This window comes from Triturus cristatus, chromosome 2_1 (assembly GCF_964204655.1).
Source record: "Triturus cristatus chromosome 2_1, aTriCri1.1, whole genome shotgun sequence".
Taxonomy (NCBI): Eukaryota; Metazoa; Chordata; class Amphibia; order Caudata; family Salamandridae; genus Triturus; species Triturus cristatus.
In genome coordinates this window covers 1,132,843,105-1,132,871,093 of record NC_140581.1, presented here as the reverse complement: position 1 = coordinate 1,132,871,093, position 27,989 = coordinate 1,132,843,105, and the positions used below count along the sequence as shown (strand labels likewise).

Below are 27,989 nucleotides of genomic sequence, written 5' to 3'. Positions count from 1 at the left end.
CCAAGGCCCCAGTCCAGCAGTTCCCAGGGTTCCAGGTATTTTTTTAGGAGCTGGTTTGTTTTGGGTTATATTCACTGTGTTTGTCACGCATGGTCTATTGTTTTCTCACTATGATTGGTTGCAAGCCCTTAAACATTAGGGCGTGTCCCCTGGGCACTGGTATATCGATGTTGGATTGTTGTTATTCAATTGGATTCAATAAAGTTTCTTCAAAAGTTTTTTGTAGTTTATATTTCTTTAATCACGAAATTCATATATCATTTCGATGATGCATCGTATAATACGAGTTTACAATTCCCAATGCATTTCGGCGTGATGCCTTCTTCCGGGGAATATCTAAAAGTAAATGAATGAGGCGTTTGTAATACTATATCACCTTTTATCACTAAAGAAAAGTATTGCAGGCGTTCATTAGCGTTAATAGTGGTTAGTCTTTCTGTGCGTCTCAGTGGTGATTCATGTGGGGCGGTATTTAGTGGCTGTTAGTGTCGTAGTCTTAAAACTAGGTCCAAGATAATGTGACTATGGAGTTCAACAAAGGTGCTGCAAAAGAGAAATTTTGTGCGTGGATTTAAAAAGCTATGGGTGAGTGTTTAAAGAAACGAAGTGCAATCTTTATGCTAATGCGGGCGTGCGTCATAGTGGTGGTACAATCGAAAGTGTCTCCCATTATTTCGCGTGTGACATAAAGTAACGCTTGCTCTCTAAAGTTACTTACTTTCGACTTAGGAAGGTTTCTAGCGCATGCTGTGAACAGCCGTGCCGGGTGCCTCCGTCAGTGTGTGAACGCTGAGTCGAGTGTGGGTTAATGAGAGGTTGTGTGATAAAGATAGAGATGGGACTCGTTGTTTGAGAACTGAAAGTGAGAAAAGACTATGCGTGCAACATCAACCACATTTGACAGTCTGCAATGTAAAACATTCCAGGGGCGGCTGGTGCATAGGGGCGAATGGGGCGTTGCCCTACCAGCCTCCGGACGCATTGCCCCACCAGCTTCCGGACAAGGATCGGGGTCGGAGCGGGAAGACAATACAGACACCTTGAAACAGTGTTAGCAGTGCAGCCCAGCCTTGTACAAACACACACACCCTGCGCATGACGTGTGGTGGACGTTCGTTCGACTTCAATATCGCCCACGTCACGCATGTGCAGAGTGTGTCTGTGAGGCAGTGGTGAGGGCAAGCAGGCGCTACCTGAAGCAGCTGGTTTTCCAGGACTTCGGTCGAATTTTCGGCTCGCCCTGATCTGACGTAGTCACGTAGCTCAGCTCAGAACATTCTTCAAGTTCTAGGATCCCGCCTCCTCCCCTGACTGGATGACGTTGATACAGAGTCACCCTATGACAAGAGGCGGGATTTCAAGTACAGCTTCCTGCGCGGAGTTAGCATTTCCCTCCTTCCTTGAACCAGCTTCAACCCGGTCCGGGACTCCAAGAGAAACCCGCCGTGATCAAGCTGAAAACAGTGAGTACTACTTCGATCCGCCATGTATGACGTCACTGCACTATGATCAGTTCCACTCTTGAAGTTGTTACCAAGGACGTAAGTGATGGTGCATGTGTGATTTCACTGCACAAAGGACAGTTTTAAATGTGCATTTTTATAGGTTCATTTAGCTTGCGGTAGTGATGTGTGTCACTACAATGACGGATGTTCCACAATACGACGTCACCGCGGGAATGGCAGTTCTGATTGTACATTCCTATACGCTCACTTCATCTGCAAGAGTGATGTCACTGCAGTGTAGGACTTCCCATAGTACGACGTCACTGATCAAAGGAAATTGTTCAGTTTTCATTGTTGAGTTTAGTTCAGTCCCGTCCCCGTATGATGTTACGGTAGTAAGGGATATCTCACAGTACGATGTCAGCACACAAAGGGTATCTCACAGTGTAGTGTATATTGCTACACATCTAGTTCAGTTGCCTCTGTGACGTCATGGTAGAGAGACACATCCCACACAGGGGCGTATCTTTAAGGGGGGGGGGTGATTGGGGTGGAACACCCCCCTAATACCTACTCTGTGGGTCCCACGGCCTGCTGGTGGTCGGGCCAGATCATAAGGTACCTTCTGGTTGGAGTGTGAGGCGTATGATGTGTGTGACTGCTGTGCAGTAAGGACTAGGGCTACAGGCTCAGATCTGGGTATAAAGTGCACACCCCTGACTATAACACTAATACTACCGCATGACCCCGAGTGACTGGAAGCACGGCGGGTAAGTCGCGGTAGTGCGCCGAGTCACCCTTGTGAAGGGGTGTTCATTCTCCTTCAGAAAGCTGAAGTCGAGCTGTGTCACGCTGCAAGGCCTTGCAGCAGCACTCGGTTTCATCTCTGGCTTGCATGCATTTGTCACCTCATGGTGCCCGGGCCTGTCCCCACCCGAGTCCACCCCCATCGAGTATTGCGAGCCGCGACTGTAATAGTTACCGGTCCCAGCTTCTCTCCCTCATTAAACTGTGTGACCCTGGGCAAATCGTTTCATCTCCTCCTGCATCACTATTCCCATACGATACGGAGTGCACACACTACACCCTACAATAAAACCTCGGTAAATCTAGTTGGCGGCTCTTCGCACGCTAGGCTGAAGCAAGGAGTGACTCCGAGGTAGAGACGCTTTGTAGTTCTTCAAATGCAGCCGGCAGTCGCTCTGAGGTACTCCCCACAGCATCTTCCAGAAAATGCTATAATTCAGTCCCACCGATGCCATCTTTCACCAAAATAGATTATGTTTTGCCTTGTAGTGTGAGGTGAGGGAGGGAGGGCAAGACGAGGAGACGCACGTTACATGCATTTTTTTCTTGAATTAATGTCTATGAAAAGCAACAACATTACACCTGCCACACCCTTGCAACTCTCTTACGGAGGAAACATAATTTATGCTTTTTTATGGATAGGGCCACTGGAATTATGAAATTCTGCTGCTGCGTCGTTTTCCGCATAATGGCGACATAACTATTTTCTTGTCCCGCTCCGTGTAGTTGAAAACAATCGCCCCAGGATCACGGAGTTTAGTGACATAGTGAAGCCGGGATGAGAATTAAGCTATGATTGTTCCAAGGCTTAATGTGTCATCTCAGTTTGCTGTACTCAAATTAAGCACCCTGTACACAATATTTACTTAATGCTTTATTTAAATTTTATTTTTACCTTAAAACATTATTAGTAATGACGCATTTGTGATCCTCTAGTGCCTGCTGGTTCCACTCCTGGACATAATTTTAAAATATGCAAATCTGGTCACTTAAAATGCTATGAATGCCTTTTCTTTCACGATTCTGCTGCGATCACGCTGTTTAATGTATTGCTTTCTGCAGTTTGCTACTTTGCTGAGTGCTCCCCTATTTCCTCGTATGTCTCATCGACGTCAGTAAGCTGTTCTGTCCCTTCACTGACATCGGTGGGCTGGCCTTTACCCCTCGCTGGCGTCAGCAAGCTACCTGAATCTCTTTCGCTGACGCCACTAAAGAGAATTATTAATGCACCGGGAGAACACAGTAAAGGACACTTGTTCAGAGAAAAGGTGTTCAGACAAGGATGCCAAACAAAGATACATTGTGAGTGTGTCTGCAAGTGTGTGTGTGTGTGTGAGAGAAACCTCGAATGTGTGTGTGTGACTGTGTGTTGGTGCATGTGTGTGTGTTTAACCTCGAATGTGTGTATATTGGACTGTGCTTTTAGCTTTACACGTGTCTATATCTGCAGGTCTATATCGCTCGCCACGGTGCACTCCGACAGAAACTTTACGCCTCACCACTTTCAAATGTCACCAGCCACCACTGAAACATTCATCTGTGTAAGATAATTAATACACTTGTTAACTGTTCATGCAATTAGAGATAACATATAAATTCCATCCGGTCATTCATCCCATTTGGTTTCATGGAATTAAGTGTGCGAATCCAGTGATTTTCCCGTTGTAATAAAGTTTTGTGATTGTCTCTGCCTTCCGTTTTAGCAATGATTTCCAGGATGTTGAATTTGAGTTGGCTTATATGATGTCCAGCTTCTAGGAAATGGCTTGCCACTGTGGATTTGAGGTTCTGAGTCCTGATGTTGCTTTTGTGTTCATTTATACGTGTTTTAATTTTTCTTTCTGTTTGTCCCACGTATATTTTTCCACATGGGCATTTTAGTTGATATATAGTATTGGCTGTGTCGCATGTGGCTGTTACTTTAAGTTTGATGGTGTAACCTTTCATCGGATGTGTGATGTATGAAGCAGGAATGATATTGTTGCAATTGTTGCAATTCCAACATGCTAAAGTTCCTTTATGTTGGATTTGTTCGGTCTGATCTGTGGGGTTTTTTATAATCTCTCCCACATTTTTGGCTCTGGTGTTTGCGAAAGTTGGTTCCTGTTCAAAGATTTTATTAAAATCTGGTTCCACTTTCAATATGGGCCAATGTCTTTTAATAATTTTTTTGAAGCATTTGCTCATGGTAGAAAACTTGGAGACTATAGTAGTACGGTTATCTGAGGGTTTCCTTGAGGTTGACAAGGCAGTGGACCTGCTGATGGTGTTGCCTCTGTTTTCTGCTTCTTGTAGAATATTTTCTGGATATCCTCTTGTGCGAAAGCGTTTCAGCATTTCGTTAATGCGTGTTGTCCTGATGTTGGGGTCTGATACTATTCTTGTTATTCTGAGTATTTGCGTGAAAGGCATATTGTTTTTTAAGGAGCTGAGGTGAAAGCTGTCGTAGGACAGCATGTTGTTTTTGTCCGTAGGTTTTCTGAACAGATCTGTTTGGAAACCTTCACTGGTTTGTGTGATTTTTACATCCAAAAAGTTGATGGTGTTTAGTTGTGTCTCTGAAGTGAATTGTATTCTTTCATCTACCAAGTTAAGTTCACCCAGCAGTTTGTTTAGGGTGGATGTTGGTCCGTTCCATAGTATGAATATATCGTCTATGAATCTTACGAACATTTTTAGATGCTTTTGCCAAGTAGGATTGGTTAAGATGTGTTTTTCTTCAAACATTCCCATGAAGATATTCGCGTATGTTGGCGCGGCACAATTTCCCATTGATGTACCAGTCTTCTGCAAGAACCAGTCTGTCTTCCATTTAAAATAGCTGTGTTGTAATGTGAAAAACATTAGTTCCATCAAAAAGATTTGTAAGTTTGTGCTGTATTCACTTTGTAGAAGTGCTTGTTCTACTGCTTCCAGGCCACTCTGATGTGGGATGGACGTGTATAAAGATTTGACATCTATTGTACACATGAGGATAGGTTCATTTTTGTCTTTAGTGATCTTTTAAATTTATTGAGAAAATCCGTTGTGTCCTTGATGTACGTGGGTAGTTTAACAACGCTTGGTTGGAGATATTTGTCCAAGTATTTGCCCACCGGTTCGTGTAGGCTGTTTCTTGTGGACACTATTGGTCGGAAAGGTGGTTTGGTCAAATTTTTGTGTATTTTAGGTACCATGTATATGGTGGGACTTTTTGGGTTGGTTTGAATCAGAAATTTCTTGACTTTATCATTTATGGTGCCTGTTTCATTAGCTTTTTGAACGATGTTTTTAAGGACTTCATGGATTTGTTCCGTAGGATTGAAGTCGAGTTTCATGTAAGTGTATTCATCCGATAATTGGATTTCCACTTGTTCTTCATAATAGCTGGTGTTTAAGATTACCAATGCTCCACCCTTGTCGGCTTTCTGACATGTTATACTGGTTCTGTTAGCTATAGATCTTAATATGCCCCATTCCTTCTGTGTAAGGTTTTTGAATTTGTGACGTTTTTGAAAGTTACGTTTTTGGAGGTCCTGTTTCACTAAAGTTTCAAATGTGTCTAGACTTTTGTGGCTTATTGGTGCCATGTAAGTACTTTTAGTGGTTAGGCCCCTTAGTGGATCTTCCGGTGTAAAGGTAGTAGGTTCTACTATGTTTTCAAAATAGTGTCTTAATCGGAGTTTTCTCATCAATTTGAAGAAACTAATGTCTAATTCCAGACAGTTCGTGTGTGTTGTCGGAACGAAAGAGGTTCCTTTCTGTAACACTCTTGATTCAACATTAGATAAGTGGTAATCAGAAATGTTGATTACTAGGTCATCCTGTGTCCCCCTTTCTTCTGCTTGTTCTGTTTCGAGGTTGTCATTCGAGTTTGGGGGATTTCCTTTGTTTTTTCTGTTTCTTTGGCTCCTCCTGGGTCTTCCTCGTTGGTGGCACCTGCTTCTAAAAAAGAAACTGATGCGTTTGTTTCATTAGAAGAGGTAGCTGGGGTGGTCTTTGGTGATGTGTTTCTGGGTTGGTTTGAAATGTCGCTTTCTGACGAAGACGTGTCTGTGTTGAGGTTGTATGGTTTGTTTTGTCTTCGTTTGGCGTATATGTCTGCCCAGGTATACACTTCTCCTAATTTATAATCGATGGTGTCCCTTCTATATTTTCGAATTTTCCTTTCGTTGATTTCTTGGGTGTGTTTTGATAACTGGATGTTTATATCTTCTAGTACTTTATTCCAATCTTCTGGAGGGATAGTTGTTTGTAATTCAGATTTGACTGTTTCGATTTCTTTTGTTAGTTCCTCTAGTATGTTCGATAATTCTTCTATAATGAGGAGGATTAGGTCTAATGAACATTTGTTCAATATTGCGAACCAACGATCTTTAAACTGTTGGACGTTTTTGCATAATGATGGTTTCAATGGGATTCTTAATCCTCTCGGGATCCTTTGAGCTTTATGATATTTTATCATGGTACTTGCATGCAGTCTCTGATTGATTTCTTTTTTAGAAAGATACAGTAGTTGGCGTATGTTTTGTTCTTTAGTTCTCTTCGATGAGAATTCGGTGGCCTCTTCTTGTATTAGTGCGTATATTTTATTCGCAGCATCATCGGTGAATGCGAACGTTTCCGCTCTGAGGTCTGTTAGATTGGATATTTGTTCGTAGGCCATTTTGTATGGAGGCGTGCTCCGTACTCGGGTTCAGAATGGAGATATGTACTATAGGTGTGGTACGTGCACAGCTTATATGTTTGTGATCATATTTTATCAGGTTTTTGTAGAGGTAAGTCCGTGCTCCTAGGATGTCACTTCTCTGAACAAGGAGTGCGGGGATTCAGTATGATTGGTTGCAAGCCCTTAAACATTAGGGCGTGTCCCCTGGGCACTGGTATATCGATGTTGGATTGTTGTTATTCAATTGGATTCAATAAAGTTTCTTCAAAAGTTTTTTGTAGTTTATATTTCTTTAATCACGAAATTCATATATCATTTCGATGATGCATCGTATAATACGAGTTTACAATTCCCAATGCATTTCGGCGTGATGCCTTCTTCCGGGGAATATCTAAAAGTAAATGAATGAGGCATTTGTAATACTATATCACCTTTTATCACTAAAGAAAAGTATTGCAGGCGTTCATTAGCGTTAATAGTGGTTAGTCTTTCTGTGCGTCTCAGTGGTGATTCATGTGGGGCGGTATTTAGTGGCTGTTAGTGTCGTAGTCTTAAAACTAGGTCCAAGATTGTTTTCTCACACATGGCATATTATAGCGCACTACATTTCCCAGAAGTCATTGGGTATCATAAACTAAAACCCGGAGTAGGTTGTGAATACACAAAAACCAGGATACTAACAAATTATTTTTCCCCTTAGCCACAACCCGGAGAGCACCAAGAATTACCCTATAAATCTGATAGTGGGCGGTATAGCCCTTGAGAGACGACTGAGAGGTCATCTGTCTTTTTCTCTTATTTTTTTAAATATTTTCTTTTTCACCTTCCTTTACCTGTCACGAGCATCACAGGGTATTGTGAGAGGTTATCATCATTCCCACCCCATGTAAATACTTACCAGTGTTTTTCTTTCTCCGAGATTCCATGTCCCCATCACTCTCCGAAGACCTAAGAAAGAAGCACACAAGAAGATTAACCCATCATCAACTCTAGGAGGAGCCATTCCCACCGCATTCATATTTCTATCTGCAACAATTGAAATGAAAGACACCATTGCTAAACAAACCAAGCCTCCACGCTTACACATCCGCCCTGGTCTCTTACAAGTGGTGTCAGAAGTGGGATCAGGAAGTATGGAGGCTATGGTCAATAGAATGGCAAAAAGCCACAAGAAGCTGAAACGTGTGCCACGTGGCCGATAGGGACAATGTCGACATCACTAAGTTAGCATGAGCCCTGCTGCCATGATGCAGCTTTTGCGCACGTTACTACATGGCTTTCTTTTTGCAATACTCTTTTTTTTTTACATGAGAACCGTCTGCTGTGTTCGTTCTCTTCCTGGTCCTAGAGTTTAGTCTGAACATTGTGAGCAAGGTCGATTAACAATGCAACTTGTTATTCTGTACTTGTCCGGCTCTAGCACCTAGACAAAACATGCTAATGCAGCTGCCGCTGCTGGTAACTCGTACTTTGATATTATGGTGATGCATGGTTAGTAACACACCCTTGGAGAGGGACCTTTCCAGGGAGAAGAGCAACACGCACCTACGATGTAGAAATACCATCTATAGTCTAAGATATGGGGTCTGCTGACAAAGCCTAGAGATCTTCCATTATATTATAATTCTTCTTCTTGCCAAGGGGAGGGAGGTTGGGCACTGTAGTCCGTTGTCTTCATATGATGACATCTCCCTTTATGATATATGGCCTAGCTGCAATGCTTACTATATTAGCGTTATGCATTTTTCTGTTTGTTGTGGCACGTATACTTCATGTTAGAGCACATAGTTAAAATAAACATTTTAAACTATATTTGTGTCTCGGTGTCAGGGGTCGAGCTTCCTGCACCCTATTTATACGTAAAGCGGAGGATACTGTAGAAAACTCCAACTCCCAGAATACCTTGCTAGAGGGAGTATCTTGTATGCCTTCCCATGCTGCACCACAGTAGATCACATGACTGCTACCGGTGAACAACCTTTACAACGCAACTTTTACACCGCACTACCATTACAACGAAACTATTACAACGCGAAATCTGTTACAACGCATGCCATTACAACGCATGCTATTACAACGAAATGCACTAGATGGCGTGCTAACATTAGAAATAGTGTAGTTTTACTATCCAAACACCTTCCCTACTGCAACGTGGACTGGAGTTAGAATAGTAAATTATACATTTCTAATGTCAGCACTCCATCTAGTGTACGTCGTTGTAAAAGCATGCGTTGTAAAGGCTGGCGTTGTAACAGATCTTGCGGTGTAAAAAATGCGTTGTAACGGCATGCGGTGTAAAAGCATGCGTTGTAACGTCATACATCCCTGCTACCAGCATATAGGCTGCAGTCTTACAACCCCAATTGCTTGGCCTTGCTTCCTGCTTTTGGACCACGCCCCCTTGTCTGTTTGGATTCTACCCGGACCAGTTCCTCGTATTCTCCCCGTTTCCTGCATAGTAGAAGAATCACAAAACCAACGGATCATCACGTTTCCAGTCCCCGGTACCATGAGTTGGTTTGTGTGTTGAAATCCCTCATTGCGAGTCTTTGTATTGATTCGAGCGCTGGACGCGCACTGTGGAGAACATTCTTTGTAACGTGAGCGCGAGGAAGCGCTGTGAAGGTTTTTTTTTTTTTTTTTTTCTTTTTCATGCTGTTGTTTCTTTCAGCGCTGGACGCGCCCTGTGGAGAACATTCCTTGTAACGTGAGCGCGAGGAAGCGCTGTGAAGGTTTTGCCTACTTTCTGTTAATGCCGCGCTGGAAGCGCGTTTTTGAAAACTGAACCGGTGTAGCTAGCGCGAGTAAGCGCTGTTATAACCCTGATTGCTCCTGTTGATTTAGAGCGGTGTTCACGCTCTATTCCTTGCCAGTTGTGCTTCTCCCCACCCCGTGCTGAGACGCGTTTGTACCTCACAATGCCAGTGATCTAGGGATTGAAGGCTCAAAACTTTATTGGGACACTCAGTCTTCTTTTCTTAACCACGTCACGCACTGCATTCAATTTAACTGCATCAAGAAAGGACTATTGCTGCAAGCATCTACATTGCTCCCTGTGAATGATACAACTCTCTTTTTTCTATGGAGTCTGCTTGCCTTCCACTGGCGTTGTATTGAGACCCCATTCCTGTTTTATGAAGAGGCCTTAAGGCCACGTCCCCCGGTTTACTTACGTGAGTATGAGAAGGCATAGAAAATACTGAACTTAGTGGTGAAGTTTATGTGGTATTACTACTGACAGCTGCCTTGTTGTTTGTGTCTCCTTGTAGGAATCTTTACTTCCCTGCCTGATATCCCCGACAGAAAACCTAGTGGTCCTTTCCGTTCTCTTCGCCCTCTAGGGGGTCCATGTCTCCCTCTAGTGTGTGCACACCTATAGGGGTCTGGACCTTGTGAGAGCGTAGAGACATTATCTTCGCTCCCGTGGATCTTGGATTCTCTGTCGTCGGACCCAGAACCGGACAGAAAGGCCAAGCCCACGTAGTATAAACTTCCCCTGAGCGAAGATGGAACAGTCGCGCCTTGACAATTCTGACATCACTATGTCGGAGTTAGCGAATACTGTAGTCACATTGCAGACAGAGCTTAGCGAGTTAAGGAGAGAGAATCAGAGGCTGGTTACTGAATTAGGAATATTAAAAACACATACCTCATTAGAGACATCAGGAATAGGAACACTTCCCAAACAGAAGCGTAATTACATTCAGCCAAGTCATTTTCACATCCCATCCCCTCACCCGTCCGTACCTCTTGTATCCCCATCTGCCCCGGTTACTGTTTCTGTTGTCACACCACCCCACACTCCTCTGGCCATGCCTGAACGGTTCAATGGGGATAGCACTAAATATGCAGTCCTTATGAATCAGTGCCATCTTCAATTCTTATGTCGTGCAGCGGCGTTCCCTGATGATGCCGCTAAAACAGCTTTCATTATATCTTATTTGAGCGGGAACGCAGCCCTGTGGGCAGTCCCGTTGGTGGAGAACGACGATCCAGTACTCTATAATTTACATCAGTTCAAAGAACGGATGCGAGGTTTATTCGCCCGGCATTCCTACATGCAGGCCAGTGACAATGAGTTGCTGAACCTGAAACAAGGGTCAAAGGACCTTCTTACGTATATAACCACATTCAATCGGTTAGTCACTGAGACACAGTGGCCTGACGAGAAAAGAACATCCCTCTTTTATCGGGGGTTACGAGACGAATTAAAAGACATTCTGTCTCAGATTGTAGATCCTCCTGAAGACTGTGCAGCTTTTATTGATTTAGTGGTCAAATTGGACCATAGGCTGACGGAAAGGAAGGGTGAAAAGTCAAAAGGAGAATACTCCCGTCTTTTTCTTTCAAGGCCTGATAAAAAAAGAGACCAAAGATTCGAGTGAGCCTATGCAGATTGGTGGGGTCAGAGGCCCTTTAACTGTCGAAGAAAGAGAAAAAAGACGGCGTTTGAATCTATGCCTTTACTGCGGTAAGGGAGGGCATTTTGCCCGAGATTGTCCCGTGAAGCCTAAAAAAGTAGATAAACCAGTCAATAAATCAGGAGCAGTGTCGGTGTCGGAAAACTGAGAGACTTGGTAAGTTTGGAGATCGATTTCCCAAGTCCTTCAGTTTCCCAGATCTCGCAGTCTGTCTCTAACACGGTGTCTCCGGTCCCGAAACATTTTATCATTTCGGTGATCTTTATCCTGCCCTCTCAGCATAGAAAGTCTATGCCTATTCTACTGGATTCTGGGGCTACTGGGAATTTCTTGGATATAACCGTAGCCAAAGCATTGGGGTTACAATTCATCACAAAAGCCTGTCCTGAGAAGGTTCGAGCAGTGGATGGTTCCGAGTTGTCATCAGGGTTAATTAGACACCATACTCCTGATATTATCATGGTGTGTGATAATGGGCACTCAGAAATAATCTCTTTCGATCTCATTGATACACCCACGTTTGGAGCCATATTAGGAGTACCATGGTTGCAACAACACAACCCCCATATAGATTGGGTCTCGAGAACCGTAACATTACGGTCTTCCTATTGCATTTTACACTGTTACAAAGAAACGGCCTTATGGCAAACACCGGTCTGTTGTGCTACGACATCTGCTCTTTCCTTCAGTGCCTTCTGGTCACTCCTTAGTGGCATAGACTCTGTCCCCTCTGCTTACAGGTACCTCTCATCTTGAATACCCCTTTGGGTTCCACCGTACTCTTTTGCCTTCTTTTCCAGTGGCATCTTCACTGAAGTCCTCCATTGCGGTCTACGGCGGTTTCTGACATCACTTCGCACCTATGCACCCAGATTCCCTGGTGGAGGTATGCTGGTTCCTGGGGTATCGATGGGTGTGGTGACTCTCCAACCTTCCATCTTCCACTGGGTTTCTTCAGGGTCTGCTGGGAAGGGTCCTTCTTTAAAACTGCGACTTACTCATTGACTTGTATTGAGCATGCGGTCGTATTCCTACTCTGCACACGGCCTCTGTGGTGTTCCTGGGTACTTACCTTGGGTGGTTCCCTGGGTCTCTTTTCTACATCTTCTGTGCCCAGTCCGGACTTGAGTCATGGTTCGCATTCGCTATTTTAGTATGCAATTTGCTCTCCCACTGGAGACCACTGCGTATTTGTGCTACGTACGTATTCTTTTATCGAAGTATTGTATGTCAGGTGATTATATCTCTGGGTAGAAGATATTACAATGTGTTTATAATTAATGCATATTTTTATAACTACACTGTGAGGTTCTTTGCACTTAACCTACCCCAAAATGATTAAATACTGGTAAAATAAGCTGGTATACACTCCTTATGGACTAAGCCTGAAGGCTGCTCTCCACAGCTACCATTCCATTCCATTCCATTCTTTATTCTTTATTTCGGTTTGTACACCATAAAAGAACAAACACAGATATGTATAAACAATGCTAAAACAGTTAAAAAGGCTAAAAGTCATGATAAAAACAATTTTAAGTTAAAATAATTCTTAGGATTTAAACAATGATAAGGTCAATCTCATAGCCCAGTCCATGGATAAACTTTAAGAAAATTCATCCGAGCCCACCACATGGAACTTAAAAAACTGGATACCGCATAGACAATAAAAAGTTCAGTATTATATTTTGGAGCCTGAACGCTTCTTTGCAATGTGTTGTGCCAAGGTTCCTACACAACTGGATCAACCATCTGTGTCTGATTTTGTGATATGCCGGGCAAAAAAAGAAAACAAGGAGTTCAGACTCCTCTCCCTAGCTAAACGCTGAACACCCAAATGTAGTACCACTGGACCATTTATTGGTGAAGGAACCCTGGGAAGGCAGCCATGCCGAAATTGCACATACAGTTTCCTGGCTAATGCCGGTCGAATTTCATCTAGGCATGGCTCAATATTATACGTATCCTTCACGTCCAGAAAGTTTAATGTAAGAGATCCAATGGTAGACTCTTCATGGAGTTTATCAAGTTTGCCCACCCTAAAGCTGGTAATTAGTTGTTTACGTGGGATTGTCAAACAGGCTGAATCTGGATTATACCATAAATCGTCTCTGCCATAAGAACAGAGACCTTCCCTGATATGTGCAAACCATGGCAGCTTACCTATGCCGGGGAGTCTCAAAATTTCTAGGAGCTCAGACCTGTATTCGGCCAATTTAGGTGTCACCCAGAGGCGCCGCCAAAAGAGTAGAGGTCTGCAGCCAATTTCCTCTGCGATGGGTCTCACCCCTAGATCCACACGCAGTGGAACAAGTGGGGAACTCACTGGTAGGCCAAATAGCTGCCTAAGAAAGTTGTTCTCTGTTTTAACAATAGGTCTAAGGTGAGAGTGCCCCCAGAGTTCAGCCCCATATAGGGCAGCACTCCTAAGCTAGGTTTTATAAATCTCCATGACTGGACTTACTATCTTATGAAACGACTTTCTATAAAACTTGGCAGGCCACCTGCAGTCTGGGCCAGTTTAAAGATTGGACTTATCTATTTGGGGCCCCCAGCCATATTTTCAGTAAGTGTAAGGCCCAGGTAGTCAAATATAGATACCCGCTCCAGGGGAATAACGTTCATGCATGGGTTGGGGCGGGTTGATCTATTGGGGTTGAAGACCGTACATTTTGTTTTTTGGCTGTTGATTTCCAACCCCATTGACCTACAGAACTCACAAAACCTGTCTAAAATTCTCTGAATGCCCATAGCAGATTTGGAGAGGAGTAGAGTATTGTCTGCAAACATCATAGCCGGGATTGGCTTGTGCGCTAGTTTGAGGGCATCAATGTCCTTCAGTTCTCTCAGCGCACTGACCAGGGTAGGGGCAAGCACGCATCCCTGTCTGACTTTCCTGTTAATGGGGATGGACGACGTGAGTTCCCCATTCTTCCCATACCTGATTTGGGGGTAGTTACTAGTATGTAGCCTTCTCAGTATTTCTAAAAGATAGTAGGGTATTCCTAATTCACTCAAGACCCCCCACAATGCAACTCTGGGTACCAGGTCAAATGCACTCTTGAGGTACACAAAGACCAGATACAGGCTACCTCCTTCTAGATATACTGATTTCCAAGAAAGCAGTTGGAGCCTAAAAATCTGATCAATCGTTGATGTTTTTTCTCTGACACCGGCTTGCAAAGGGGTAATGGTCTTGTGTTCCTCCAGCCAGGATTGCAGGCGATCTTATAAAACCCTGGCAAATACTTTTTGTGATACATCGATCAAACTGATCGGTCTATAGTTTGTTGGTAATAGAGGTGATCCCTTTTTATATACCAAAAGGATCTCAGCACCTGGCCAAGTTGCAGAGAGGGCCATTCCCTGTAGGATGGCGTTATAGACCGCCCATAAATAAGGGCCCCAGATCTTGCGTTCAGCCCGGACAAAATCCCCTGGTATCTTGTCCAAACCTGCAGCTTTCCCTGGAACTATTCTACATAGGGTTTTTGTGACTTCTGCCAGAGTAATCTCGGGGATAGCTATTTCAGACATCGGGGGTGTAAGAATAGCTCAACAGCTACCACTTAAAGAGCTTTCTAAGGTTGTCTAAGACCACTAAAATCACCATAAGAGTTGCCTGGATCCGTGCAGGGGGCTACACTTACACAAGTGAGCACCATATACTAAGCCAGCCTCTTACATTGGTGTGCAGGGGTTGGGATTCAAAGACTGCATGGTTTTACCAGCTAATCTAGGTGTGGATTAATTGAAAAACCATCACTAGCATTTGGCACATATAATATTTTATAGACTAAGTAAGTTCTACTGAACTTGTAGATTGGTTGTTAAAGGCTTGGCACAACCCTTTCTCCAATCTTGGGAAGTTTAGTTTCCACTAGGGCACGGGTATTCATAGTTCGGCCCGGCAAGCCTTCCTTGGTGGCCCACGGACCTTGTAGACATCGTACCTGTGTTTTTTTATTTTTATTTAAAGAGTGTCAGCAAACACCACCGGTGAGGTGACAGAGGACAGCAGGGTGTGAGAGCCGGGTGAGGTGACGGAGGGCAGCAGGGAGTTAGAGCCAGGTGAGATGGCAGAGGGTGACAGAGGGCAGCAGGGACTGAGAGCCGGGTGAGGTGATAGAGGGCAGCAGGGAGTGAGAGCCAGGTGAGATGGCACAGGGTGACAGAGGGCAGCAGGGACTGAGAGCCGGGTGAGGTGACAGAGGGCAGTTGGGAGTGAGAGCCGGGTGAGGTGACAGAGGGCAGTTGGGAGTGAGAGCCGGGTGAGGTGTGCGTTAAGAGCCTGTGATGTGATGTTTCCCACCAGCCAGGGAGCTCAGGCCTGGTCTCTGCTCTCGCAGCACAGCGCACAAATGCTCGCCGCCACGTTGGCGCTATATATAATGGACGGGTGACTGGCACCAAAGGGGGGCTTTGATCTGACAGTTCGGGGGTGAGAGTCAGAATTAAAGCCGGCGACAGATGTGACCCCCCAGGCCCAGTGGTGGGACACAAACCCCGCGAAGCAGCAAATTCAGAGAGAAAACGAGCTGGCTTTTACATTACACAGGGAGTGGGTGGAGTGGGGGGCTGTCTCTGGGTTGGTGATGGAGACATGTAGACACAGTACGTGTGCACTGCCCGAGGCACAGAGACAGATAGAGATAGAAACAGATAGAGAGATAGAGACAGAGATAGACCTAGAGAGACAGATACAGGGACAGACTGACAGAGATACAGATAGAGGCAGAGACAGATAGAGGCAGAGACAGATAAGAGACAGACACAGATAGAGACACATAGAGACAGAGCCAGATAGAGGCATAGACAGATAGAGGCAGGGGCAGACAGAGCTAGATAGAGGCAGAGACAGGGACAGACTGACAGAGGCAGAGACAGATAGAGGCAGAGACAGATAGAGAGAGACAGAGACAGAGAGAGAGACAGAGCTAGAGGCAGGGACAGATAGAGGCAGGGACAGACAAAGGCAGAGACAGAAAGAGGCAGAGACAGACAGAGCTAGAGACAGAGATAGAGACAGGGACAGACAGAGACAGATAGAGACAGGGACAGGGGCAGACAGATAGAGGCAGAGACAGACAGAGACAGAGAGACGGAGAGGGAGACAGAGGGAGGGAGGCAGGGACAGAGAGACAGGGACAGACAGATAGAGGCAGAGACAGGGACAGGGACTGAGAGAAAGAGGCAGATCAGAGAGACAGAGAGGGAGACAGAGGGAGAGAGAGGGAGGGAGAGGGAGGGAGACAGAGGGAGGGACACAGAGGGTGCCAGAGGGAGGGAGACAGAGAGAGAGAGAGAGAGAGAGAGAGAGAGAGAGGGAGATAGAGAGAGAGGAAGACAGAGGGAGGGAGACAGAGGGAGGCAGAGGGAGACAGAGGGAGGGAGTCAGGGGGAGACAGAGGGAGACAGACAGAGGGAGAAAGAGGGAGATAGAGGGAGGGAGACAGAGGGTGGGAGACAGTGGGAGGAGACAGAGGGAGGGAGACAGAGACAGACAGAGGGAGACAGACAGAGGGAGACAGACAGGGGGAGGGAGACAGAGAGGGAGACAGAGAGAGAGGGAGACAGAGGGAGGGAGAGAGAGGGAGACAGAGGGAGGGAGACAGAGAGACACAGAGAGAGGGAGGCAGAGAGAGGGAGGGAGACAGAGGGAGAGAGAGAGAGAGAGAGGGAGACAGAGGGATGGGAGACAGAGGGCAACAGACAGAGGGAGACAGAGGGAGACAGACAGAGGGAGACGGACAGAGGGAGGAGGGCGACAGAGAGAGGGAGACAGAGAGAGGGAGACAGAGAAAGGCAGACAGAGGGAGAGAGAGGGATGGAGACAGAGAGAGAGGGGGAGGGAGACAGAGAGAGAGAGAGAGAGGGAGACAGACAGAGTGAGGGAGAAAGAGAGAGGGAGGTAGACAGAGAGCGAGACAGAGAGAGATAGTGAGAGAGAGAGAGAGAGAGAGATGTGTGTATGCCGGGTCTGGTGGCTCAGTAGATGAAGGTGTCCGCTGCAGGGGCCTGTGTTCAACCTCATGATCACAGTTTTTTTAGCTCTAGCACCGCCCCCATCCCCCACTGACCCCGCCCCCACCGGTGTGGCCCTCGGCCACAAACCACACTGAAAATTTGCCCACCGAGAAAAAGTTTGTGAGTACCCATGCACTAGGGTACGTGGGTGCAACACCACACTACACCTATCCCATGTCAGTGTTCCACCGTCTGCTAAGTACAGTGGACCCTATGTAGCCTTAGAAGGATAAAGGCAGGTAACAATCCCACAACAAAGCTCCTCTTAGAGCTACTTCACCAGGATGACAAGAATCCTGATAGGGTAGAAGAGCAAGACAATGTTGGCAGGGATGCTCCAGAAGAGGCGGTACCAGAGGTTCCCCCTAGTGACTTCGATTCAGATTATGACTAAGAGGAGTCTGGAAACTCCACACTGGCAAATTCCAATCCCCCAAGGAATATTCAGATGGCACTGATGGTATCCCCTTTATCCCTCCTGGGAGGGTTCTTAGTAGGCAGGGGAAGTCTAGGTCGCCCTCTGCCAAGTCCAATGCTTCACAATAATTCCATAGGGACCTCCATATCTAGCAAGAGGGAGGTCTCCTTGGAAAGGGAGTACCATCTGATGAAACTTGAGAGAGTTAGACTCAGGCAAGATCAGTTTCCCCTTGACAAGGAGACCCTGGAAGTACAGAAAGCTAGGGAGAAACTGGGACTACAGCAATAGTATACCTAGAATCAGGGAAACATCGTTTGACACTAGGAACCTGAACAGAACAGTTTCTCCTTACCAGGAGGGGGATAATATCCATAAATGGATCACTGCCTGGAGAGGGCCTGTAAAGTTCAGAAGGTCCCTCAAGGGCATGCGGCAGCTATCCTGTGGCTCTCCTTTGCTAAAATAACTAGAGACAAGCTCCTCACTGTTGGAGAAGAGGCTGCTGACAATTATTCAGTGCTGAAGACTGAACTCATAGACGGGTTTGCCCTAACCACTTAGCAATACAGAATTAGGTTTAGAGACACCCAGAAGGCACACACAAAGGACTGGGCACATTTCATTGACAGTGCTATCACAGCTTTTGAAGGCTGTCTTCATGGCAGCAAGGTACAGAACTATGATGGATTGTACAATTTGTTGATGAGGGAGCACATCCTTAATAACTGTCAGAACCAACTACTGAACAAGTACCTGGCCGACTCTGATCTGACCTCTCCCCATGAATTCGGAAAGAAGGCAGACAAATAGGTCCATACCAGGGTTAAGCAAAAAAAACAAGGTGGTGGATGTGACCAGAAGAAGCAAGAGTCTTCTAAACCCCAGGAGAAGGTTGGGTAGCAGGGCAAAGACAAAACTGAGTCTTCTCAAGGTTCTCAAAAACCTGCATCTGGGGGTGAGTCCCAAAACTCCAAGACGGGTAAAAAGAAACCTTGGTGTTATTCATGTACAGTAAAGACCCGTTGGACAACAGATGCAGATTGTCTAAAAGCCTAGGAACCTACTGCCACTGCCCATAATGCAACTGCTCCCCCTAGCACCAGTACAAGTGATAGTACAGCAACCAAGGAATTAGTAGGGCTAACATTGGGTTCTGAGGTGGATTCTGGATTAGTCAAAACTCCAACTCAGGCTGTTCTGGTCTATGATCGTGGCAAGGATCTTGCCACCTTATTGCTAAGTCCCACTAAGTTGGGCAAGTACACAAAACAGCCCATGACCAATGGCAAGGAAACTATGGTTTTCAGGGACACAGGGGCCAGTGTCACAATGGTGAGAGAGAAACTTGTGTCCCCTGAACAGATCATACTTGGACAGATGTACCATGTAACCAACACTAGCAATGTCAGGACTGATCATTCCTTGGCATTTGTGAATCTCAGCTGAGAAGGGGTAACTGGCCCTAAAAGAGTTGTGGTATCTCCAGATCTACCATTAGATTGTCTGTTGGGCAATGATGTCAAAACGTCAGCCTGGTCTGAAGTAGAGTTCAGGATTCTTGCAGAGATGATGGGGATCTCTGCCAGTGTCTTTGCTGTTACCAGGGCTCAGGCCAAACAGCTCAGCACTGGGGGATCACTGGATACTGAGAGAATGGACCAGATTGCTCATAAGAGAAGGAGCAGGAAGGGTAAAGAATTATTCTACTCCCAAACTCCCAGTGAGGATCACTTGTGGGCACAGGGGGCCCTTCCAGCACAGACTTGAGTTTGGAACAGCAATCCTGCCCCTCTCTTGAACAGCTCAGACAGCAAGATAAGGTAGCAGGGAATGCCAGTGCATCCCATAGGATCTAAGGGGAAGATGGGCTCCTTTTTTCTGAGGGTAGAGACTCCAAGCCTGGTGCCACCAGAAGTTTGGTAATACCCCAGAAGTTTAGAGGTTTTCTTCTCTGCCTGGCACATGCAATTTCCCTTGCAGGGCGTCTTGGGCAAAATAAGACTTGGGACAGGATTGTCCCTCATTTTCACTGGCCACATATGTCAGAAGACACCAAGGAGTTATGTCACTCATGTGCCACTTGCCAAGCCAGTGGGAAGTCATGTGGCACTACAAAAGCCCCCTTAATTCCACTCCCAGTGGTTTGGGTTCCCTTTGAGAGGGTAGGGATTGACATTGTTGGTCCATTGAACCCTCCAACTGCATCTGGACACAGTTACATACTACTGGTGGTGGACAATGCCACTAAGTCTCCAGAGAATATTCCCCTTAGAACCAAAACAGCTCCTTTAGTGGCCAGGGCCCTCCGGGGAATCTTCTCCAGAGTGGGCTTTCCTAAGGAGGTCTTAACAAACAGAGGTACCACCTTCATGTCTAGTTATGTCACAGCAATGTGGAAAGAGTGTGGAGTAAACTATAAGTTTACCACACCCTACCATCCACAGTGCAATGGGCTTGTTGAAAGGCTCAACAAGACCCTGAAGAGTTTGATGATGGGACTCCCAGAAAAGCTCAGGCTAAAATGGGATGCCTAACAATCCTGCCTTCTTTTTGCCTACAGAGAAGTTCCACAGAAGGAGGTTGGCTACAGCCCATTTGAACTTCTGTTTGGACATCCAGTTTGGGGTCCATTTTGTCTAGTTAAGGAGGGTTGGGACCAACCTCTCAAACCTCCTAAACGGGATACTGTGGACTATGTACTTGGCCTGTGTTCACGTACGGCTGAGTATATGAAGAAGGCAAGTAAAAATCTTGAGGCCAGCCCGGAGCTCCAGAAAGCTTGGTGTGACAAAAAGTATGTCCTGAATGTTTACCAACCAGGACAGAAAGTGTGGGCGTTGGAGCCTGTGGCCCCAGCTGCTCTCCATTACAAATTTAGTGGCCCCCACACCATCCTTGAAAAGAAAGGTGAGGTCACCTACTTGGTGGGCCTAGGTACTTCCAGAAGTCTCCACAGGGTACTCCATGTGAATCACCTGAAACCTTTTGTGGACTGGGCCTACATGAGCTTGCTCATTGCCACTGATGAGGGACTGGAGGAAGAGAGTGGCCCTCCCCCTGATGTCCTCTCTCAGAACCCTGTTGATGGGTCAGTTGAAGAAGTAGCCTTGGCAGGCAGCCTCACTGATCAGCAGCAAGCTGATTGCAGAAAAGTCCTCAATCAGTACCAACACATGTTCTCTCTGACACCCAGTGAAACCACCTAGTGTACCCATGAAGTGGACACAGGTGACAGTATGCCTGTAACGAACAACATTTACAGACAGCCTGACCATGCCAGAGAATGCATCAGGACAGAGGTCCAAAAGATGCTGGAATTGGGGGTCACTGAGCCTTCAGATAGCCCTTGGGCTAGTCCAGTAGTCATTGTGCAAAAACCTCACACCAAGGGTGGGAATAGAGGGAGGAGGTTTTGTGTGAACTATAAAGCCTTCAATGCAGTCAATAGGACTGATTCCCAACCTATTTCTAGGGGAGATGAGCTCATAGATACTTTGTCCACAGGCAAATATCTGAGTAGATTTGGCCTGACTGCTGGCTACTGGCAAATCAGACTAGCAGAGGATGCCAAGCCAAAAACAGCATTTTCAACCCCTGCTGGGCATTATCAATTTATTGTGATACCTTTTGGTCTGATAAATGCACCTGCCACATTTTAGAGGCTGGTGAACAAAGTCTTAACAGGTCTGGAAGCCTACAGTGCAGCATATCTAGGTGATATTGCTGTCTTTAGCTCCACCTGGGAGGATCACCCAGTTCACCTCAGAAATGTTCTGGAGACCCTGCATGTCGTGCTGCGCTGCCCATAGCAGCGCTTCAGGTCCCGCCCGTAGCTTCTTGCGCAAGCCCCGCCCACAGACTCCTGTCAGCTGGCGAAGGCGGCGCTTGAGGACAACATAAATGAGGGGTCCGTGAGGGAAACGCTCTTCGCGTTCCTTCACGGACTCCCGCCAGGCCTCACTTGCATTCCCCACTTACCTGCTTTCTTGATTCAGCGTCAGAGAAAGAAGACGTCTTTGGCGTTCCTCTTCTGGCGTTCCTCTGTGTGTTGCTGTTTCTGGGTTGCCGCTTCTTCTTCCAGGGCATAGTCCAGCCTCGGAGCTCCCTCGTTGACCAGCCTCAGTGTTTCTCTTGGAGCAGCATTTCCTAATGCTGCAAAGTTCCTAGTACCTGCATTGTTGAGCACTAAGGAGGTATTTAAAGAATCTTAGTTCTCGGCCAAAGGTAGGATACAAGCTATTTTAGTATTCCGTGGCAGTCCTTATACTTATCTGATTCTGTGCTCCTTTACTTGTGGTGGAGTGTATTCTCAGCCCTGAACTTGCTTTGCTTCACGATTGCTTCATATCTCGTGTTACAAAATAAATAGGAGATTGTTTTTTAACCACTTATCCCTGAACGTAAATACGCACTCCGACCCTGCACCGTTATGTGCCATTTGCTCCCCCTTCTTGGCTCTCCTGATTGGGAAAATAAGTTTTTAGTTTTTTTCCTAGTTTTCAGGCGATGGTATATTTTTTCTTATGGATCTGTTGAATTCCACTAGTGGTTTACGTTAAGGTTGGTATGTTTCACCCTTATTGTTTAAAGCTTAAATTCTGCAGTCCTTATGAATAATGAGTGTATGTTTGCTTTTTAGATACACTGCATGAGTTCACACTCTATTCGTTCGATACTCCTAGATACACCTGGCAGAGCTTTTAACAGGTAGAATACTAGGTTCAGTCTCCTAGTTCAATATATTATACTTACGCCTGTGTCTTTTCCTATTTGAAAACCTTCCGACACCACATCGGACAGACCTGTGAACTCGACTACTTTTCCCTTTCCTTGTTTTGTTTCCCCCTCTTCCCCAACTCTTCTCTTTTGCTTTGACTTTGTTGGGCGGAGGAGGTGGGTCCATTTCGCCTCTGCGTTAAACCAGGTGAGCCTCACAAAACGCAAAACCCTTTGTTTTATATTTCTGCCTGGGCGAAATGGCAGAACGCCAAATAACATTGGCTAATGTGGCACATATGATACGGAATTTGCAAAAAGAAACCCAAGCTTTGACACTTAGAATGGATGCCCTACAACACGCCTCTCAAACATCTACACCACCAAATCCGGTGCCAGGAACCCATGGTACTTTTTTCACATCAGACTCTTCTTCTTCTGGTGGTACGTCTCCAGTATATCATACTACAAACCCCTCCTCTATACCCTTAGCACCCTCAGAAAGCTTCCTAGGTGACTCTACAGAATTTGAAACTTTCAACAATCAATGCAAACTGCACTTCATGTGTAAAGCCTATTGTTTCCCTACAGAGCAATCAAAAGTTGCTCTTTTCTTGTCCTATTTGGGAGGTACAGTAGCTACATGGTCACTCCCTTTAGTGAATAGGAATGATCCCTTATTGTATGATTATAGGGGTTTTACGGAAGAATTACGTGGTCTGTTAGACAGGGATTCAGTTTTAGCAGTCTGTTGACACTGAATTATTGAATCTTAAGCAAGGAATCAAGGATCTTATGACCTACATCTCCTGTTTCAACAGGCTAGTTGCTGAAGCCCGATGGCCTGAAGCCAAGCGTAGTGCTCTATTTTACAAAAGTTTAAGGGATGACTTGAAATACATTGTTTTTTTTTCTGAAGATCATATTCAGAAACTTATTTCAGCACCGTCCCTTTTCCCTAATATTAACTTGAGTACAACCGCTAAAACACAGAATGAGTCTGAAAAACTCATAAGACTCCAGAAAAAATTGATCAGAACTGAATTACATGGTTATTTCCTTTTGGAAAATCTAGAAGCGGGCACCATCCCGTGGGGTCTCCAGGTAAAGAACGTCACAGTTATTTTTACTGAAGACCCAGAATACAAGGGCTTCATTTGTATTAGCACCAAATGCAGCGGAGATTTAATGGTACACTCTATTGAGACTGCTCAAAGGCTTTGCCGTACACAAGCAGATGAAATAGAACAACTGATACAATCAATCAAAGACAATTATACAGTCTCTGAGGCCAAGACACTCTTAGAGAAAATAGAAAAGGATATCGCCACGTTTAAAGACAACACCATAAATTTCAAAAAATCAAAATTTGAGCGTGACAAGAAATCCTTTAACCTAGAGACTGTTTACCCCTACTTGAGGAAAGACTTCTACACAAGAGAGGAATCTCGCAGGTTCCTTCCAGAATTTAGGGGTGGATCCAGACGCAAGTTTCTAATCTTCTCTGAAATGTCATCTGAGTCCACAGGAGAATTGGATGAAAGTGCAGGACCCTCAAACTCCAATCAGCAAAGAATAAACAATAATAATTTTTTAGGAGGAGGCCAAGAACAGAAGGGTAACCGATACAAACCCCAACCATGGGAAATGAGCACGAGACGCCAATACTACAAATCGTGAATACATCAACCATCGTCAACTTATCAACAAAAACATTGACACGTGACCAAGAAACTGTTTTAGAATTTGGCCTCAAATTCATCCCCAGCCAAAAGGAAGACCTAACTCACCTTAAAATGGAAGCGATGGAACTGTTTAGAAAAATCAGGCTCCATACATTTTTTAATGACAAAGAACAGTAATCCACTGGAGAAGTTTCTGGTCTCCACAACAAATCAACCTTCTGTCCTCCTCCCCACACCATTCCAAAGAACATCATTGCATTCAAACAAACAGTTCTATTATCTCTCAACCAATTGAATCATCAAAAAATCTTCGTCAAAAGCAACATGAAGTTGCCGCAAAGACTGGCCATTAAGGAATTGAAAGAGGATAAAGACATAATAATTAAACCCGCCGATAAAGGCGGAGCGACAGTGGTTTGGTCCAGAGAGGCTTATTCAGCTGAGGGACAGAAACATGTTTCAATCAAATGTGGTACAGAAGGATCCCCTCTGACCCGGTCAAGCAAATCCAGAGTGCGATTAAAATCATTGTGGACGAAGGCTTTCAGAATGGCATTCTGGGTCCCAAGGAACATGAATATCTCCTCAAAAAACATCCAAGGACACCTGTAATTTATTTTCTCCCAAAGATCCATAAGAGTGCCACTGCTCCTCCAGGCCGCCCGATGGTTTCGGGATGTGACTCCGTCCTAGAGCCTATTGCCAACTATGTCGATCTATTCCTCAAAGAATTTCTGAAAGAGGTTTCATCATACTTGAGGGACACTACACACTTTATATACAAAATTGAAGGTTTAGAATTTAACCCTGTATACCACAGAACGGTTACATTTGACGTTGTGTCCCTATACACGCAGATACCTCAAGAGGAGCCCCTTGAAGTGTTGGAATTCTATCTAGAGGGCAAGGAGCGACCCAGGTACCGACCCAATTTATCTTAGATCAGGCATCATTGGCACTGAAAAAGAATTATTTCAAGTTTGAAATGATTTTTTCCTCCACGTGAAAGGGACCGCCATGGGATGTCCCTTCGCACTGGAGATGGTGGTACTCTATATGGCAAGGTACGAGGAGCGGCACATATACAACAACAATCCATATAAAGATCATGTGATACAATGGCAATGATATATAGATGACGTGTGGTGTATTTGGGCAGGTACTGAGGATGATCTCCTCAAGTTCCATGTATGGCTGAATGATAGGAATCCGGATATTCAATTCAGTTTGGCACACAACACAACTAGCCTCACATTCTTGGACGTGGAAATACGACCTACGGAAGCAGGACTAATAACCACATTGTATACCAAGCCTACAGACAAGAACACTGCATTGGGCTTCAACAGCTTCCATCCCAAAAGTCTGAAATACAACTTACCGTATGGTCAATTCTTGCGGGTGCGACGGAATTGTTCGTGTAGTGAGGATTGAGATCCATTCTCAAGCCTTGACTGAAAAATTAAAGGCCAAAGGATATCCTTCAAAACTGCGAAAACACTCACGTAAGCGCGCGTGGTTTACACCACGAGAAGTCTTGCTTGAAAAGAATGTAAAAAAACAATGAACCGCCAAGCATGTGTTTCTACATTTGGGCCCCTCACTAATTCCTTTAAAAAAATTGTTAGCCAAAACTGGCACCTGATAAAAGATGTGGACAAAGACCTTCAAATACCTCTTTTTGCTCTAAAAAAGAATGCCAGTATTGACCAACGCATCATTCGAGCATCAGACGAACCTCAGAAAAAAGTGAAATCGATATGCCCCTTCTTCAATCTTCAACCAATTTCGGGACATCACAAGTGCGGCAACTGCCAGGCCTGTGGCTTGACACTAGAGGGGTCCGAATTCATTAATAAGATGCAACGATGGAAACATTCTGAATTCTCCACCTGCAAGACCAAAAACATAGTCTACACAACTGTGTGTCCGTGCGAGTCAGTCTACATAGGCAAAACCACAGAAGAAATCAGACAACGCATAACCCAAACATTGATCCAGATTAAAGAACAAAGTACCAAATGCTCCTCTTGTCAATCGTTTTCAAAATCTGGGCCATTCAGAAAAAGATCTTCGCTGTACAGTATTAAGTGTCATTAAACCTACTCATCGGGGTGGCGACCTTGAAATAATTCTTCTCCAGAGAGAGGTATACTTAATTATGAAATTTAATACTGCCTCTTCAGGCTTCAATGAAATGTCAGAGATAAACAGACTGTAAATTTATTTAATACAGCTAAGAAACAGTTTGCTTTTTCCCCAGACCACAAGTACCATAATGCAATGCGATATCCACATGACCAGAATCTACAAGTTAGGTCTCTTGAGACCTGTGTCCTACTTCCTGAGAAGTTTGTTTGACCCGGACACATCGGAGAGAGGCTGCAGCAGCTGAATCTTTCAAGCTCAGGCAAGTGACAAGAGTCTCCCTGGCCATGCTAGTGAGAGCGTTTTTCAGCATGCACACCCATTTGCTGATACATAGTTGCTATTTATCTAGGAATCAACCAAAATTGTTTAACTTACGAATTGCCATGTGTCCTCCATCGATGTTTCTGAATAAGAAGTAAGTGCAACATTGTTTCCACTGGCACGGACCACAGCGGTTTAAGTAACATTGTTAAAAATCGCCCAACTCCCTGCTCAGACTAGAACCTTGAATGCTTGCTTTTACAGGGTCATCACGGTGTGAAAGCTTCCCTTGCTATTACTTCCAATGAACTAGCAAACTTCGTACTTGGAGGCAAGTTTCAGTATTTCACATTTTTATCTTGCTTTTTAGTCTGCGAAAAATGGTAATTTACTTGTGAACACTCTCACATGAGCGTTTCTTTAACGGCACAGCCATTTGTGCGCAGTCAGCAGCATGGAGTTCATTTACTTCAATATCTGTTTTTCACACAACGCGCAGTCTGCATTTTATAATAAACGCGCAGTCTCAATAGAGTCTACTTATATCAGCAGTAGTCTTTCATACCACACTATCAAACTCTAATTCTGCTATTTACTACTTTCAGAAACACCAAAAAAGAGGATACAAGTTACCTTGCTGGTTCCATATTTTGCTGTTCAAATTACTTCCTAAACGGTAAGGAGAGACCTGCAATTATCTTCTTAACAAATATATATATATTTTTTTAACTGCTGCTCAATCACCTTTTTTGTAATTGTTCATGTCTTTCACAGTGTTTTACACAGTCCCGGTCCTGAGGATGAACCCCTAAAGAAATTCCGGGTTCTGAAACGCGTTGACTCCAGCACAGCTCGTCATAACCTTAAATTTGAGCTATTCAATCATATAGCACGCAAACAGGGCAATTCGCCTGTTGCGATCGGTTTAGACGGTTAGCTGTTTTTGGCAGGCTTCAGCTCTTGAAATTGATATCTGTTTTTACCGCCACATTTCTTGTATAATTTAAGGACTGGTTACACCAATTTGTTTGTAATATTAAGCATTGTGTTTGCAATTTCTTTTGTTTGTTCATTTGATATTTATGCTGTATGTACTGTTATAAATTGTTGTTCTCCTTGGCTTGATTTAAAATATTGAATTTTCATGTTAAAAAAATCAATGGACAAAAGTGTAATAAATACACCAAACCACTCTATTAGTCAAGGTGGTTCTTGCGAAATTGTCACTTATTGAAAGCACACACCTATACATCTTGTGGTTTATAATTATTGAAAGACATTTTAGTACAAGTCGTAGACCCTCCAGAATCCTGTGATGCTTTAATTGATTTAGTGATTAAATTAGATCACTGTTTGCATGAGCGGAAACGTGAGAAGGGACGATCAGAGACCAAGTTCTCTGCCTTTAGA

The 27,989-nt window shown here is 44.8% G+C and overlaps 1 long non-coding RNA gene across 1 annotated transcript; it reads left to right on the top strand.

Moving 5' to 3' along the window:
- The first annotated feature begins 1,182 nt into the window (after positions 1–1,182).
- Positions 1,183–27,726, top strand: LOC146866468 (uncharacterized). Its single transcript, XR_014976811.1, has 3 exons — positions 1,183–1,463; positions 27,185–27,255; positions 27,354–27,726. It is a non-coding gene; the product is annotated as an uncharacterized LOC146866468 (long non-coding RNA).
- The last annotated feature ends 263 nt before the right edge of the window (positions 27,727–27,989 follow it).